Genomic DNA, 18,583 nt, shown 5'->3' with positions numbered 1-18,583 from the left:
CAAAAAGAGAAAGAGAGAGAGAGAGAAAGAGCTCTTTGTACTCCTGGGGTTGAAACCAGAAGCTTAGGTTTGGGACGGACCAAGTGCTTTTTCAAATTGGCCAATGAACTTCCCAAGTTTTTGTGGGTTTTGAACAGTTCCATCCCCCAGTTAGACTGACAGGACTCTATGGTCCAGCACCTCCCCCTGTACCTCCCAACAACCCAGTGCTGGGGGTGGGATGGGAGTAGCGTTATTCCTCTTGGCAGAGCAATGCTGTTATCCCCTGGGGGTAAAGCTGTAGCTTCCTGGAGAAGCAACAGGCTTGTGCTCCCCAGCTTATTGAACTCGATGTCTAAATCCCTTTGCTCCCCTTTCCTTTATTAACAATAGCTAAATACCGACAGTAACAGGATTTCAGGCTACTTCCAGGGAGATGGTGCCAGGACTGAGTAAAATTGTGGGACACCCAACTGGTGCTGCAAAATTGCCTAATGTGTATAAACCCCCGCACGTCTGGTGATCAGACTGTCAGGAGTGAAGGAGTGAGTACCGAGAGTAGACACACAGGAGTGTGTTTATTTACAGTCAGCCAATAAAATACACAATTTGAACATTGAAACGCCAATAAAATATATTTAAACCTCACAAATAAAACTTCAATAGTAGGACTCAGAGCATTGTCTGTGATCAAAAAAACACTATACTGGGACAACGACACCTGGGTCCAGGTTTGTCACTGGCAGTGTGACCATGGGCGAGTCACTTAGCTTCTCTAGGTAACTGTTACTTTCTCTTAGGGATAACGAAGGTACCCACCCCTCTTAAGGCTCTGATTTCACATAAAAGTGTGCTGTAGCATCCCCAAAGCACCACGTCACTTCGAAGCACTAACGGTCTACGTCAGACCTGAATTTCTCCTATCACAGCCCCTGAAGCCACCGCTCTGCACAGACTGAGCCTGGACAAGCGTGAAGTGACAGACAGTAAGCAGTCTAATGAAGAGTTTGGTGCCAGCTCCTACTTCGAGTTCTAAATGAAATTATAATTTTCTGCAGCTAATACTTTTAAAACTTGGCTGGGTATTTATTTTCAAGGCCCTCATCGGTGGTGTGATATTACCATCCACAGCTGCACTAAACGTCTAACACATTGTCTCACATCGCAGAGGTGAGAAAAGACCAGGTCAGGGCAGCCAGCTCTTCTCTTTCACTGACATCTAAAGGCATAAGGCAGCCCCAGAAGGGTCAGCACAGAAGCCCGATGGTGGAGTGCAGGCTGGCCTGGGAGGGGGCCCTGCACCCCAGGCAGAGCCACGAGGGTGAGCTGGAACAACGTGACCACAGGAGGTGGCGTGCACCTGCCACAAACATTCTCTTCACTGTTATGTGTGATGGAGCACACAGAGCAATAGAAAAGTCGATCAAATGCCACTTTAGAATTAAAGAGAACACAGGGGAAACAGGCTTAGGTAAGAAACAGAGCTCAGAATCAGAAGTTCAAGGGCAGTGAAAGAACAGACTGCCATGTTTAGTAATAAAAGATGTTTACAAAAGCGAACAGAATAAATTTGGGATTTTTTTTTGGTTATTGTTTTCATATGATTTTGCTCACAGAAGCAAAATATGGCATATATATGTATACACACAAAAAATGTGTATGCGTGTTGTATATACACTTGCATATATGAAAATACAGTTTTCTTACTGGGAAGAAAACCAAGTATTGTTGGAGTTATCACCAGTAAAGAGTTGAACAGAGTGAACACCAGTAAAGAGTTAAAGGGAAGGAATGTTCATTATCAACGAGGGAGTCTAGGACCTCAAATGCTTCTATATACATTGTGTGTGTGTGTGTGTGTGTGTGTGTGTGTGTGTGTGTGTGTGTGTGTGTTTATTTACTTATCAATAACACAAAATCCTGCAAGCCCATGTGAGCAGAAGAGCACGGCATGGTCAGAGAGCACAGGAGTGCGGGTGTAATCAGCGGAGGCAGGACTTTGGTTTCACGTGAGCACATAAGTAGGAGCGTCTCTGTGGTGACCTCTGAGTCTGCAGACCTGCTGCCTCTCTCCGTGACGCTGGTCTGGCCCGCCGGTGTGGTTAAGAAGTGCCACAATGTAGACCCATCACAGCTCAGTGATTCTCATAACTGGAAGAGACCTGATGAGAGAGATGGAGGTGCACTTCTGGGGCCACCTTCTGCACTCCCCGTCCTCACCTTACATTAAAGAGACAGGAAACTGGGGAGGTCTGTCCACTCTGTTCCCCTTTCCGACCTCCTCCTCACCCAGCAGGCTGCACCCCAGCAAAGTCACACATTTCTGCAGGCTTCTACGCTCCCTGAGTACATATGTCTTTTGTGATTTGGGTAGCATCTCATTTAAAATAGGAATTCATCAATATTGCTGTCTTTTTTTTTAAGAAGCTGTATTACAAGGTCCTTCAGCCACTGCAATGGCAATGGCAAAATTTAGCTTGTAACAATGTTTCAAAACAAGTTTTTAAAACTTTTTAAATATTTTATTTATTTATTTCTAGAGAGGAAGGGAGGGAAAGGAGGAGAGAAACATTAACGTATGGTTGCCTCTCACATGCTCCCTACTGGGGACCTGGTCCACAACATAGGTATGTGCTCTGACTGGGAATCGAACCAGCCACCCTTTGGTTTGGAAGCCAGCACTCAATCCACTGAGCAACACCAGCCAGGGCTCAAATTTGTTAATAGCTTAGACGCAGTTATTACTCTCATATTGACAATCACTATGCAGTAAAGACAATGTTCTGAAAAATGTACTTAATACTCTTCTGGCATGCTAAGTGGATTAATGGTTGTAATTCTACTATGGGAGTGACAGCTTCCATACTTAATGAGAAAAATCGAAAACTCAGGAGGCTTTCCCTTCCCTAGAAATTAGCAGCATTAAAGAGCCACTGTAATTAGAAAGGATTCACTTAGTGCATTACTGGAGAAAATTAAAATACTCCAGAAGGAGGTGGTGTGAGTTGGTCAAATGCTAACAGGAAAGAAGTCATTTTAATGTCAACTCTCTCACAAGTAAAACACAGGAAATGGTTTCCCCAGGGTCCTAGAGTTAAGCAGTATATAAGCATAAAACCCAGAGAACATCTCTGCTTCCCATTTTGACATTTTGGGTACATTACAAAAAGTTTATTTTCATACTACCTAGCATTTCATTACCTATACTTCTCATACCTCTGGAGTATTAATCATTGAGGGCGATACTGGTGATGAATGCTATCTGATTATAAAATTCCTTTGGATTATAATCTCATGATGTGAAAATTGAAGAGGACACTGTAAAATGTAAACAGGGTACTGGAAGTATTGTAAACTCTATTTTTTGTGCCTCCAGTCTTTGGCCCCTCCCCACTGCGTGCAGCTCCTGGACAAACAGGTGAAGCCCATCTCCAAGGGGATCAGTCCCTCGGTCACAAGCTCTAGAAGCCAGACTGCTCTCTGAGCTCCCGCTGCATGCAGTGGGTGGATGGTATTAGTGTGTGCCACCTCTTGTATCAGTCAGAGAATTCCTATTCTAAATAAATGGGCACTGAACTCAAAATTTAGACTTTAGACTTCCAGTCAAGATGAAGGCATAGGTAAACACAGCTTGCCTACTTCACACAACCACAGCAAAAAGTACAACTAAACTACAAAATAATTATCACCCAGAACTGTCAGAACACTGACCGGTATGGAGGTCTGACAACCCAGGAATTAAAGAAGGCACATTCATTCACACCAGTAGGAGGGGCTGAGATGCAGGGACATAGAATAGGCAGGTTCCACACCCACGAGTGGTGGATATAAATCAGGAGAGAGAGATCTCAGAAGCAAGGAGTCCTAGCCCCACACCAGACCACACAGCCCAGGGTTCCTCTGCCAGAAAGGAAAGTTCCCATAACTTCTGGCTATAAAAACCAGTGGGGGTTAGGGCAGAGGAAGAAACTTCAGGATTCTCAGGTGTCTCCTCTTAAAGGGCTCGCAGTGGACTTAGGACTTACTCAGACTCACTCCCTCTGGGCTCCAGCACCAACGCAGCAACTTGAAAGAAAAAGTGGCATACAGGGAGAAACTGAAGTGTCTAGTGTCAGGACAAGTGTCAGGGGACAGCTTGCTCCTAGAGAAAACTGCACAGGTAAGGCAGAGGCCATTGTTCCCATTCTGAGTCCTTCCCACACAGAGACACAAAGCAGTGGCACCATATCTGAGACTCCATCACCTGGCTCACACGGGTTGCTCTGCCCTGGCGATTATGTAAGGCTCCGCCCCATCCAAGTTACAGGTGTGCTTTTTTACATTACGCCATGATACTTAGACAGGGAGACAAAGCAGCTCTACCTAATACATAGAAACAAACACAGGGAGGCTGCCAAAGTGAGGAGACCAAGAAATATGGCTCAAATGAAAGAACAGAATAAAACTCTAGAAAAAGAACTAAACAAAATGGAAATGCAGAGTTCAAAACACTGGTTATTAGGATGCTCAAGGAATTCATTGGGTACTTCAACAGCATAAAAAAGAACCAGGCAGAAATAAAGGTTACACTAAATGAAATAAAAAAAAATTTACAGGGAATCAACAGTGGAATGATGAAGCTGAGAATCAAATCAATGATTTGGAACATAAGGAAGAAAACAACATTCAATCAGAACAGCAAGAAGAAAAAAGAATTTAAAACATGAGGAGAGGGTAAGGAGCCTCTGGGACAACTTCAAATGCACCAACATTCAAATCACAGGGGTATTGGAAGGAGAAGAGAAAGAGCAAGAAATTGAAAACCTACTTGAAAATATATTGAAAGAAAACTTCCCTAATATGGTGAAGGAAATAGACATGTAAGTCCAGGTAGCACAGAGTCCCAAGCAAGGTGGGCGCAAAGAGAACCACATCAGGACACATCATAATTAAAATGTCAAAGGTTAAAGATAAAGAGAGAGCTCTGGTTGGTGTGGCTCAGTGGTCTGAGTGCCAGCCTGCAAACCAAGGGTCACTGGTTCAATTCCCAATCAAGGGCACATGCCTGGGTTATGTGCCAGGTTCTCGGTTGGGGGTATATAAAAGGCAACCACACATTACTGTTTCTCTCTCTCTCTTTCTCCCTCCCTTCCCCTTTCTCTAAAAATAAATAAGTAAAATCTTTAAAAAGCGAGAGAGAGAGACACTTAAAAGCTGCAAGAGAAGAGCAAATAGTTCCCTACAAAGGAGTTCCCATAAGACTGTCAGCTGATTTCTCAAAGGAAACTTTGCAGGCTAGAAGGGACTGGCAAGAAGTACTCAAAGTGATGAAAAGCAAGGACCTACAACCCAGATTACTATCCAGCAAAGCTATCATTTAGAATGGAAGGGCAGATAAAGTGCTTCCCAGATAAGGTAAAGCTAAAGGAGTTCATCGTCACCAAGCCATTTTATGTGAAAGATTAAAGGGACTTATTTAAGAAAAAGATCAAAACTATAAACATCAAAATGGCAATAAATTCACAACTACCAACAACTGAATCTAATAACAAACTAAGCAAACAAGCAGAACAGAAACAGGATCATAGATATGGTGATCATTGAGAAGGTTATCAGTTGGGAGGGGGGAAGGTAGAATGGGGGAAAAGGTACAGGGATTAGTAGTACAAATAGGTGGTTACAGAATAGGCAGGGGGATGTTAAGGACAATATAGGAAATGGAGCAGCCAGAGAACTTACAAGCATGGCCCATGAACATGAACTAAAGAAGGGGGGATTGCTGGAGGGAGTGGGAGATGCTGGGTGGAGGGAGGCAAAGAGAGAAAAATTGGGACAACTGTAATAGCATAATCAATAAAATATATTAATAAATTTAGATCAACTTGGATAAAAGCCTGTGTCACATAATTTACTATTAGAAAAAGCAGAGGTTGATCCTTTTTAGTACCAAGGTATTATTTATTTTAATTACTTTTACGGAAATCTTTCTAACCTGTACCACATACTTTTTACATCTTTCTCAATTGCCTATAATGAAGACAGTTTTACTGATAACATAGGAGCTAATTATGACAAAGTATTACAGAACAGCGATGCTCCCCAGGTCTAACAGCGCATCTGCACCCCACTCACCAGCACTAGGTTTGGGGTGCCCCGCCTACAGTGGCAACCACTTCTTACTCTGTCGCCGGTAAGCTCTTCTACTGTCAAACTTGCTGCTTTTGGTTGGCTTTGAGCTTTAAAAAATTCAGACAACTAAATCTTTTGGAATCCTACCTAAAATAGGAGGACAAGGACTGCCAGGTCATCAGAGGGGTCAGCTTTGGATAGACCAGTGTGGTGCCTCCTGCACCGAACACCCTTAGGCCTCTGGGCTCTGAGCTGGGATCTGGATGCTGGAGAAGGCTTGCGGCACCTGTGACCTCCCTTAAGTCCTTGGGCACTGGCCCTCTGCCCACCTTTGTTTTTAAAGCAGAGCTCCCAACACCATCTCCTTGTTGTTGTGTGTACTTCAGCGCTACCTGTGTGCCATTCATCCTGAGCTCCTAGAAGCTTGGATCTTGTAATCCCCTCCACTGTCTGCAGCAACGCACACCTGATTAATACCTACAGAAAACCACTTCGGGGGAGGCTTGGAATGTGTACATCATGTGCAGAGCTTTCAATTCCAAGTGCCACAATTATGAATGCTGCACAGAAGTAGGAAATACAGCAGTTGAAAGAATGGTCTCATTTGCAGACAGCTTGCATGTATTTTATCAGAATATGCTTGACATTTTAAGCTTTCTTGTGGCAGTAAATTGTACTTCTCCTAGCAGCAGGAGTTATTAAGTCTGTGCCCAGAATAAACCAGACTGTTTTGAAAAGTTTAATTATTTCAGTTTTCATACTCCCTTTTATGACTGTGCTTGTTTTTTCAGAGCTAAGCCTATAAGGAGACATAGTCTATTATTTCTAATTTAAAGTGATAGATAGCATTTTTTAACATTCACAGGGTTTCATCATAATCTAGTAAAAATTAGTGTAAACAATTCAAAAATAGGACAAAATATTTAACTGGAAGCTCCTATGAAAGATGGAAATACTTCTTGGTGATGGCTTGTTAAGGTTAAGATTTTCAAGAATACAATACTTAATGGAATCTAGGTCTTCATGAGCTGAATGTATATGTTGTCCTCGAAATCCCTGTGTTGAACTCTAACCCCTACTGTGACTGTATTTGGAGATAAGGCCTATAAGGAGGTAAGGTCACCCTAAGGTCATAAGGGTGCGGCTCTGATCCAATAGGATTAGTGTCCTTTTAAGAAGAACCCCCAGCCAGCTCTCTCTGTGTGCCCACAGAGGGGGGCTCACGTGAGGACACTGAGAGAAGGTGGCCACCTGCAAGCTAGCAAGAGGGCTTCTACCAGAAACCAGATGGGCTGGCACCTTGGTCTGGGACTCGCAGCCTCCAGAACTGTAGGAAAATAAATTTCTCCTGTTTCAGACACCCAGCCTGAGGTCTTTGGTTATGGCAGCCCATGTGGACAAAGATGCCATCTGTCTTGTAACACACACAGTTATTTTACTGAGAAAGTCAGAGATTTGCTAACAGCTATATGGCGGACCCTAATTCCAATGATGAAATATTAAAAAATGAACACAATATTTTTGAAAAATAATTCTTAAATAACAAAAACGATTAATATAACAATCCTGATGAGTTTTTTAAAGTAGCTTTCACCTTAGCAAAGCCAAAGAGCCTGTTTCCTTCATCTTTGCTGGACGGCCTCCTACACTGTTACAAAAGGAGAGCTTCACACAGGGAGAAACAGTCAGAAATAGGCAAACGGATAGAAAACCAAGACTTAACCTTCCATTGTTTACGCTGTGCACTCAACTCCATTTCCCAAGGAAGCCTGAGCTATGGGCACATGTATTGATAAAGAGCACCCTACCAGGCTACCCCTGCTCCTACTTCACTGGGAAATTTCTTCAGTTTCCCTCCTTCCACCCTTGAGCTGATACACCTCTCTCGCTTCAGAATCATCAGAGTCCTTCCAAAGCCTAGCATCTCTCCTCTGTTGAGCTCTTTCCTGGAGCATCAGCTTGTCCTCTCTCTCCCCATCCTTAGCCTCTCTGCACATGGTCTCCACCCCTCAATCAGCAGAAATCGAGTTTCTTCTCCTTAAACAGAACCAGAAAACCACACACAGATAGATTCAGGCCATTCCAGGACCCTGCTCCTGCCCTCTAGCTTTAGACTCCTCTTTCTTTTTCAAGGGAGGGGAGGCGTAAGCCTTGCCCACCTCCTCCGCCTCCACTCTCCTCCGTGAAAAGTGCCACACAACCTCACCCTACGCTATGGGGGTTTCCCTGCCACATGCTTCTATCACCAAGTTTCACAGCGATGACACCCTTGAGAAAAACAATTATTGAATTCCACAGGATGGTTATTTTGCTGGCACCTCTGGGACTGACCATAAGCACATGGACCAGAATCTACCCTTTCTAAAGCTGTTCGTCATCCAGCAAGCAAAAAGGTCGAACAGCTCTTGTGCCTCTCAGGTGAAGGATGAATGATGGGAAGAAGGCACAAAAGGCGGGTGGCTGCCGGGGGCCATGGGCCGGCAGGAAGTAGCATCACGCTGAGCCGTGGGGCCAAGGAGCAAAGCAGCTGTGTGTGAGGCACGTTTAAGCGCCACGCCACATTGGAGTAAACCAATGCCACTGGCTTCATTCATAAATAGTTGAGAGCCAACAAGTAAAGGAAAGAAAACTATATCATCAGTTTCTTAAGGTCTAAGGACTAGACTCCATATAAACTAATTCTACAAGCCCAGAGGTCCCCCAGGTCACAACGCAGCTTAAACAAACAGACCCGGGAGAACGGGAGTTAGCCAGGCACAGCGTGACCCAAAGTAGTTGTCACACAAAGTATCAAAGAAGCAATATAAATACTTTAGGGATGACTATTTGCCTAGAATAAAAAATTTCCACATCAAAATACAACATTATTTTTCTCTATTTTTAAAATTATTCAATTAGTCTTCAATTTTCTGTTTGAATGACTAAATCACCATACGCAGCACACTGGGAACAACTCAAAACACCAAACTGAGTGGTCAGAAGTTTTTAAACAGTCAGGCACATGGTCGTCCTGGACGTTTTTCAGAACTGCATAAATCACTGCATTGCCACCTGCATTCAAAAACACTTTATGATTCATCAGGGGCCTGCATTTTCTCAAGTTATTCTAATAATAAACTCAACGCCCTGTAGAATGTTATGGGCTCTGATGTTTTTTAGTTATCATTGTTGCTTTTTAATTTATTTGCTCACAATTCGGTAGGTCAGAAGTTTGACATCACATGCCTGGGTTTTCGGCTCAGGGTGGAACAGGGCTGAAGCCGAGATGATCGCCCAGGCTGAGCCGCGAGCGTGATGCTCTGAGCGAACAACCACTTCCAGGCCCGTTCTTGGAACCGCATTCAACCTCTTGTGGTCGCTGGAACGAGGTCCCCGAACAGGACCGAAGTCTCCCCTTCCTGCTGGCACCCTGAACGTTTTTCAAATGTTACTGGTTACTGTCTGAACATTGACTAACGCACCAAAGAAGAGTCCTCTTTTCTTACAGACTCGTCATTTCCTGAAACACAAAAACCCTCCAACTTTCAACAAGCTCACGAGTCACGATTTCTCTGGGGAAAAGGAACCAGATAAAAGACATAGTCCTAGACAGGTGCCAGTTTTTGCCTCTTCCGGCTGCCTTTTCGTTGTTGTTGAAAATACCAGCAGATACTCTTTGACATCAGAAATGTTTACGCTTCCATTAGCTGCACCTTTGACCCCCCCACGACAGCATACACCACTTTCCCTTTGAAAAGGCCACCGTTCTCCACACTCCTGATGGAAGTCCCACAGCACCGTACCCTTTGCTGCCATCTCCCTGGGCCACCAGCCCCTCGAGGGCAGAGCCGGGAGCCTGGCACCAACCCCAGAAGGAAGCACACAAGAGGCTCCACTTCTCGAGTCAGTGAACAAACCAATTGTTCAGTGATGTTCAAACACTAGTCTTGCTCGGTTCTCCTCAAATTTTTCTTTAAAACATATACAAAACAAACCAACCCACCCACCCATGCCCTCTCTACCCACTCTAATTCGGCACATTGCTGATCTAACCAGAGAGTGACTACAGATTTGGATGTTTTTCTCAATACACTTGGCAAATCAAAGGATCGTTTTGACTTTTGATCCATAAAAGGAGTTGTGTACTATAATGTAATCTTCAACTAAACTCCATACAGTGTAGCTAAAGACAAGGATTCAATACTTCCGTAATCCAGAGGGAGGGATACCCAGCTTCCTCTCCTGGATGTTTGCTTGAATGCGGATGAAAGAGGGGGCGGGGGAGATGCTGACGTTAGAGTTCATTGATGCTACTATGGCACAGTGAGACTAACACTACTCACTTTCCTTTACTGTCACTCCAATAAAAGCACAAGGCTAGACTCAGACAGTCCCCTCCCGAGAACATACCGTAAATGGGTTTAGGAGCAACAGCCCGGTAGGGACTTGAGACAGAAAACAGTGGATGTGCCTTGAAGCTGTTTTTATTCTGATGTGTCTATTTTTGGTGGTTTGGGGCGGAGTGGCTAAATTCGTGGTTGTCACTACTGGATCCAAAAGAACATAATCCTATTATAGTGGTTTCTCCCAGGCGACATCTATAATTCTGCATTTAGATGTTTTCATCACCTGCCAGAGAAGATATCTGAATGGAGCCTCACCTTTTGAAATGGAAAAATCAATTTAAAAATGCATCCGTAACAGACTGACACATTCACTAAGTAACTTCATTTGTTCCAGCTACTCTTCTCTCATTTTGTAGCTCCAAGTATCAGACACAAATATACAATGAATTCATTCAATAATCAAGCCTAATGCCTAGATGTGCTAATGTAATTTCTGAGTACAAATGATCATTGATTACTTAGCAATAGTAGAGATCCAATCATATCTATTTTAAGTGTTTGAAAAAAAGAAGATTGTGACAAGCGCTAGGGTACAAAATAAGTGATTAGTGAATTCAAGCCGATGCCTATTTTAATCTCCAATTAACAGGTCATTCCCATCTTTGTAACTCTTTTAAAAAGCACCATTAAAGTTACAGAGCAAAAAAACAACTTGGTAGAGACACAGATACTTCATCTGATAAGAGAGCAAGCCGGCCAGGGGTTATTGTTGCTCTGGACACTGTGTTCTTTGTACTGTAGACCATTCAGTGGGTAAGCTACTGGGGAGAACCCTCGTAAAAATCATTTGCCTGACATTTTACTTTGACTACTAAACCAAAACAAAGGAATATTGTTTCACATTCAAATAGAACCACATGCAGAGACAGCAGTTGGTAATTTGTAGTTATTTATTTGCATGATGTTTTCCAGCAACTTCAACTGTAATGACTATACCATCCATCTGTTTAATACGGAAATTGGTTAGCAACTAGATCCTTTTTTTTTTTATTCTTACAATATGTCACCTACCTGCTTTGAATGAAATATTCTAGCTAAGTCTCTAAGTGTTAGACATGACAGTGTCATTCAGCATCCATTCCAGTTTCCTTCAACTGTGTATTCCTCTATCTCTAAGGCAAGAAAGCTATAAACTACACTCCCCAGACTCCCTTGCAGCTAGGGGTGTGGGCACAGATTAGGTTCTGCCCGTGAAATGAGCTAGATGAAAAGCGAGGGGGCAGGTGTGTCAGGAGGACGTTTGCTGGTGTGTTTCTGTCATTGGGAGCACTGTTCAGTCACTGGCTTCCTGCGCACAGTGGCACTTTGCAGCAGCTTCTCTGATCACGGGAACCCAGCTCAGACCCTGCTCTTGAAGTCAGCAGCTCCGGTGGCAGCCCTGATTCCTAGTCTCCAGAAGGTGGCAATGGTGGCAGCCACCCTGGGGGCCAGTTCAGCAGTCCTGTGTGGGAGTCATCCTTTGAGCTCAGCCTGGATCCTCTCCTCTCCCTTAAGTTGTGACCTTCCCTTCCAACCTTCTTGTGAGCACCTGATTTCCATAGTAAAGCCCTTATGCAAAAAGTAGCTAGGGTAGTTTCTGTCATCAGCAACCTCACTGACACAAGAAAGGAAGGGGGGAGAAGAGCGCATTCAGTGCACAAGACAGCAGGCAATGCGTGGGGAGAACCTCGAAGCGGGAAAGGGGTGTACCTATCTGTCACACATGATCACACCTTCAGGAACAGAAACAAGGTCACAGGCTAAACTATGCAGAGCTACCCAACTCGGGGCCAACACTCTTTAGGGCCTGGAGTTGAGGCCAAAGCCTAATTATAAAGGCTTGAGAAATAATCGTCAGGAGCTCTGGAGAGAGAGAGGGAAAAAGCACTGAAGGAAAAACGGCAAAGAAGGGAGAGAAGAAAGGAAAAGAAGGGAAGTGAGAAGGGAACATGGAATAACCCAGTGACTAAAACCACACACGGCGAACAGGTTCAGAAAACAGCCCCTCGCCTGGCCTTGCCTGGGTGTTTCCTGATGGCAATCCACCTTGGTGGGTGGGCGGGCGGGGGGTGGGGGGTGCCCGCAGGGCCTGCGTCCCAGTGTCCCTGAGCTGGGCTCAGGGGTCCTCAGCGGCAGACTGTACAAGTGCATCAGTCCCTGCAGCTCTTGAATAGGCACACAGAGTCAGAAGAATCAATTTACTCATTGTCTGTAGGATAGCTCTCCAGCTATGCTACAGAGATAGCCTATCCATACTCGGTTTTCAAGTCAGACAACTAGTAATGCAAGGAGCTGACAGTCAATTATGGTAAGTACTGGTTTAGGTTCTGGCCAGCTTAAAAAAAAATGACTGCAAATACCTTTTTTTAATAATTCAATAGGATAGTCTGAAAAATAAACCTAAGGTAAGATGTTTACACAAAGGAATTAAGAGGTCTCCTGAGACTGTAATTCTTAACACAGAAAAAAAGAAAAAGCGTGTCACGGCCCAGGCCTGTGGTTCCTGCCTCACTGACACACTGTCTCCTTCTTCAAAGATACGGCTCTTTCTCCACAGCCTTCCCCACCAGCGTGAGACCCCCACCCCGTAGTTCCCACGCACAGTCAGTCTGCAGGCGCTGCTCACTGGGCCTCAACCGCGCTTCCTCCCCGAGGGACCTTCCCTCACAACCCCAGGATCACTTCCATGAGCGAGCACTCCTGACCTCCCTCCCTCCTGCCGAGCACACAGCACACCTACGGTCATGGCTAACCTGGGTGTATCACCAGCTGACCTGCGGTCCCCCAGAGGTCAGCGCTGTCTGTCCTGCAGTTGCATCCTGAAGGCTCAGCATGGTGCCCTGGGTGCCTCGGGAACACTGAGCCAAACGACGGAAAACCTGAGTGAGAGCGGCTGCCGCTCCATCCCACAGTCCCCACACCCCATCTCTAAATAATGACCGGTGCTCTCTAGCTTTTCTCAGTGTCCACAGGAAAGTGAGGGATTATTAGCTTGCCACGAGGGCCATCCTTCGCAGGCCATTAACAGAAACTAGTTAATGAAATGTTTAAATGCTATCTTAGAATTTCAGCGGGTCATCTCCTCCCTCCTCCTAGGATCTCCTCCTTATCTCCACAACCACCACAGCTAACTTGTGTCACTAGGTGAGCAAAGGCCTGTCTGAAGTGGAGGCCAGGCCAGTTGGACAGTGGGAGCCTCCAGCTCCCAAAGGCCGCTGAAGCCATGCCGTGTATCAGAAGCATCCAGGGAAACCATGCTGTGTACCAGAAGAGCACAGTAGACCAAGACAAGGCGATGACTCATTTACTGTCAATTACGCAGCAGCCCCTTGGCAGCCCCCAGGAAATGACACTGAAGTCTACAGGTTTCTCTTTCCTACAGGCAGCTTGGGCTGACAGCATATTCAGCATTTTACATCATCATTTTTATGGATTTTATGGACTTATTTTTTTAGACAGAGGGGAAGGGAGGGAGAGAAACATCAGTGTGTGGTTGCCTCTCAAGAGCCCCCCTGGGGACCTGGCCCGTAACCCAGGCATGTGCCCTGATTGGGAACCAAACTGGCGATGCTTTGGTTCGCAGGCTAGTGGTCAGTCCACTGAGCCACACCAGCCACAGCTACACCAACTCTTCCATTGATGAGTCACAAGCAGCCACCTTACAAAGTATCATCATCCTCATTTCACAGAGGAAGAAATGGCTCAGGGCTGCGATTCACACCAGGTGATGGAGTGCCAACTCTAAATTCCTTCCCTTCTGTGGTTAGAAGTCTCTCCAGGAGGGAGGGAAGTACCCCAAATGAATGAAGTCAACTCCCTTTGGAGACCTCTTAGCCTGAGGTCTGTGCTGTATACGCTTATGACATTAAGAGATGAGAGAGGAATCACAGGAGCTGAAGGACACCCAACTGGTCATTTAGCACCTCTGTGCTTTCAGCCCTACCAGGGACCGAACAGGGTGAGAACCAGGCTTGCTTTTCAGTCCCTTCAGTCTGTCCAGAGACCAACCCCCGTATCTTCATGCTGTCACACGCTGCTCTCAAAATGCTTCCCCACTTACCTACCAGTGAAAACACGAGATGGCACAGACAGGCTCTGCCAGCCTCGTCTCGATAGGCAACACCAAGGGCTACATTACAATGAGAGCTTCCCTCAGTTCCTATTCAAAATGTAAACCAGCACATCCATATGCACTAAACACAAGGACTTAGTTGCATTTCCCCCTACATTAAGATCCTGTATGTTGCCAAGCTCGACCGGCCCTTTGTGCCTTCTCCAAAGCAGGGATAGAGCCTTTATCAGAATGTTTCCGATTTTGGAAACTAACTTTCTAAAGGTGCATAGGAATTCTTTACGAGTGAAATGCATGTAAATATTCACATATTTATGTATCAGAAATACTATAGCCCTGGCTCGTGGGGCTCAGTGGCTTGAGTGCTAGCCTGAGAACCAAAGGGTCAGCAGTTTGATTCCCGGTCTAGGGCACAAGCCTGGGTTGTGGGCCAGGTCCCCAGTAGGGGGCGCACAAGAAGCAACCACACATTGATGCTTCTCTCCCTCTCTTCCTCCCTCCCTTCCCCTCTCTAAAAATAAATAAATAAAATCTTTTAAAAAAAGAACAAAGAAAGCTCTAAAATGTAATACCTTCTCTCAGCCCTCTCAATCACTACAAGATGCGGCTGTAGAAGCACACATAAACAGATTCAGGGCTGATTGGGACTGGCCCCTGCCCCTCCGTTTCAAGGCAGAGTGAACTATGCAGATAACCTTTTCAGTTTCACATTCCTCCGATGAATAAAACTGTGTTAAAGCCTTTGATCTACCTCATGGTGTTTTAGCTAAATTAAGACACACACACACACACAAGGACAAATCATTTCCCAAGAACATCATTATAGGAATTGAATCTTTTCCAGAAACAGGATTTTTTTTTGAATCAGGAGAAGAATTTATAGAGACTGCCTTTCTCAAATCTGGCCAAATGCTTTCCTAAAGCAGCAGCTCTCTGGAGCAGCTTCCTCAGCGAGGAGACCCCTCCCAACTGGCCAGCCCCCTTAGGTCTGTGCCCCCTCCCCTCTGAGCCTCCCTCATCCACAGGGGAGTCCAGTAGGCTGTTAGGTGTCAACGACAGAAAAACCTCCAGTTCTCAGTTCTTGCTTCCAGAAACTTCCAAACAAGTTAACCATTTATTAACCAGTAACGTCATCCAAGGATTCCATAGGTTCATGAGTCACATGAATTATAGTACTTTTAGCAGCTGAAAGAAGGGGTTAAATGCCAATCATTACCTGTAACATTGCTAATAATCTTACCCTTAAAATTATATAAATGTATTCTGGCTCTTGTGGACCTTTATAGCCTGACGCTCTTTCTACATAAAGCATTGCATGCTTATAACATTTATCACCAAGAGCCGAGGTAATACTAAAAAACATACATGTAGCAAATATACAACTCCTACCATCCCATTTTGATATACCTCCTTAAACTGTTTTTTTGTCATCTGCTGTATTTCAGTAAGTTCTTTCAGATCAACTAAAAAATATTCTGACGAACTTTCTAACTTAAAGTTCTCTCTAGTTCACCTCCTGTGCTAGTTAATCAATTTCCAAATGATAGCTTCTACAGGGAAAGATACACATGCACTCCCCGAAAACACAAATTCATTTTCACCTTTAAGACACTAAGCGTGTCCCCTGCAGCTCGGAGCTCTGATTTCTGCGGTGTACATCTGAAGCACATTCCGCAGTCCTCTCTGCATGGCAGGCTCGCCTGTTTTGGTCCTGTCCAAGTGTTCAAGGTAAACAGGTCACCCTCGGCGACTGGAATGACAAAAGCACAGGAACTCACCCTGGCGGTCAGACTTCAATTGCGGGCGCGCGCGCGCGCGCGCCGCGACCTGTCGCGCCCCCTCCTCGGTGTCCCCGGAGGGAGGGCAAGCGCAGAGCTGGCTGAACAGGGCTGGACTAGGCGCTTCCCGCCGCTCCCCTCTGCAGACCATTGTTAGAACGACGGTCGCGGAGCTTTCTGCACTGTGTGGGGGCGGGAAGCTCCACCCAACTGAATAGTTGCAATGCTTTCTCGGAGCCGGGAGGGAAAAAGCTGCTTTTCCATCAGAGCCGGAGGCTATACCAGGTGTAACTTCCACCTCTTGACCTATTTGAGAGTGTGAGAACGAAAGCAATGGGAAAAAAATCACGGAAGGCGCGCGAGGTAGCTAGACGCCCGGGGCGCTGGTGCCCGAATGGGGGCGCGCTTGAGCCCAAGCGCGTGTAGGGGGGTTCCAGAGAGAAGTTAGTGCCAGGGTCCTGGAGGGAGGCCTCCGGGGCCGCGGATCAGCAGGTTGAGCTGGGGCCCGGGGGTGGGGGGGGTTGCTGGGGAGGAGACCAGGGGAGGGCAGGGTCGTGGCCCCTCCGTAAGCTCCTCCTCACGCCACCGCCTGATCCTGGCTGGCCCCGCCCCCTCCGGGCGCGCCCAGCGCGGGAAGCGAGGCTCCTAGGGCTGGGGGGCCTCCGGGGGGCAGCTGCGACAGCAGCTAGGCGACCGCTGCAGCCCCAGGAGCGCGTTTCTCCGCCCCCATCGCCATCCCAGCCTCCCCGACCCATTCTCACCTCTCCGTAGGTGGCGCTAGCGCTCGAGTAGTCCGGGGACCGAGGCCGCGGACAGCCTGGGGGGCGGGAGCCACTGTGCGTGGAGGGGCAGCGGGCGTGGATGGGCAGCAGAGCCCGAAGACTGTCGCCTCCCTGCTTAGTCAGTTGGAACGCCCCGCCCAAACGTGCCCGGGAAGTGAGGCTCTGCCGCGGGATGGGGGTGACCTCCCTGCCTCCTCCCCTTGCTCTTCTCCTCTGTCCCTTACTGGCGTGGCCCGTCCTACGTGGGTGAGGACTCTGAGGCGGGTACACCTGGCCCGCCTGGAGAGCAGCAACGCAGTACCTGGGGTGACAATAACGCGATTCTTTAACGCGTCTTTTCTCGTTCGATCCTTGCAACCACCTACTCCAAGGCAAATATCCCCAGCTGGGGACATTGGATAACTGGACATCAAAGGGGTTAAGTCCAAGGTGCCACCGCTTAGACCGTGCAGACCTTTTCACTAAAACAGGATGCTTAATATGTTAAGAGTTTTGCGAAGCTTTTCCCATCAAAGTAGCATCTGTCAGGAGGAGGGATGGAACTCAGGTTAGAAGGTTCTACTTAAAAGTGGGCACGGACACACCCACTACTTCCATAAGAGCGGGGTTAACTACTTTCTGCCAGGTCCTTCCCATGATGATCTTCGACCTCTATTATTAAACAACTCAGTAACCATCAGGGGCCTGTGTACTGGAAAAGATTCTAATTGAAAAGTTAGCACATTTAGAAACTGTTCCGCTGCCTTTTGGTGAGAGGTTGATGCTCCCGTCTCCATGGGATGGGGGCCCTTCACGTTAGGTTGCTTTCCCAGGCGTGTGTGGGGGGCCAGCCATAACGGTATGTCTCACATAGACACTGGTGAACTGAGAGTGGGTGGAGGTCAGCTTGCATAGGTTGTGATTCTGGAATAGTTTTCTAGCTCCACAGTATACTGGCACCTTTAGTATATAGGGAACTTTTGCTTGGGCATCTTTACCACCATGCCCAGGGTAATCCAACTGACATTTCCTTTTTCTATAAATGTCTCTTTTTTTGCATTTAAGAAGAAAAGCAAAAAGTCATGAGCCCAGTTTTACATGTTCTTTTGGGGCTGAATGCCAGCCCACAGAAGTGCCACCGCTCACTTTTGCTTCCATTTGGTGGAGCTAAAACAACCACCTGTCCTTGGACACAGGCTGCGTACGGGATACTGCAGTGTCCCTTTGCCCCCCTTCTAACAGTGCAATAGGCGGCAAAGCACATCTAAATAAGTATCTTGCGGTGTCTGGTACATACATAAAAGGTGCCTAGTATGTATTTGTTGAGTGAATGAGATCTTGACAGAATGTGATAAATACAAAAGTAGTTTGTTTTAAATGCTACAGGAAAACATAAAAGTAATCAGTTATTGGCAGGGTGGTCAGGGAAGGCATCCTGGAGGGGGTGGCAAGTATCAAATTGTGATGTGAAGAACAGGCTAAGGAATGGAAGTGAGAAAGTGTGTCTGCTGTCCTTTCAGG

At 46.2% G+C, this 18,583-nt stretch overlaps 1 protein-coding gene across 1 annotated transcript in view; it reads right to left on the bottom strand.

Moving 5' to 3' along the window:
* TRMT9B (tRNA methyltransferase 9B (putative)) overlaps positions 1-17,194 on the bottom strand; it is a 41,921-nt gene extending 24,727 nt beyond the window's left edge. The window contains exons 1-2 of the mRNA XM_045821171.1: positions 17,063-17,194; positions 16,125-16,273 (exon numbers count right to left, since the gene is read on the bottom strand). The gene's annotated coding sequence lies outside the window, so the exon portion shown is untranslated. The remainder of the gene's footprint in view (positions 1-16,124; positions 16,274-17,062) is intronic.
* Positions 17,195-18,583: the final 1,389 nt, after the last annotated feature.

The sequence above is a fragment of the Phyllostomus hastatus genome, unplaced genomic scaffold, assembly GCF_019186645.2.
Source record: "Phyllostomus hastatus isolate PE091 unplaced genomic scaffold, TTU_PhHast_1.1 phas_scaffold_46, whole genome shotgun sequence".
NCBI lineage: Eukaryota > Metazoa > Chordata > Mammalia > Chiroptera > Phyllostomidae > Phyllostomus > Phyllostomus hastatus.
The sequence above is the reverse complement of the archived record's forward strand: the minus strand, read 5'-3'. Positions and strand labels throughout refer to the sequence as shown.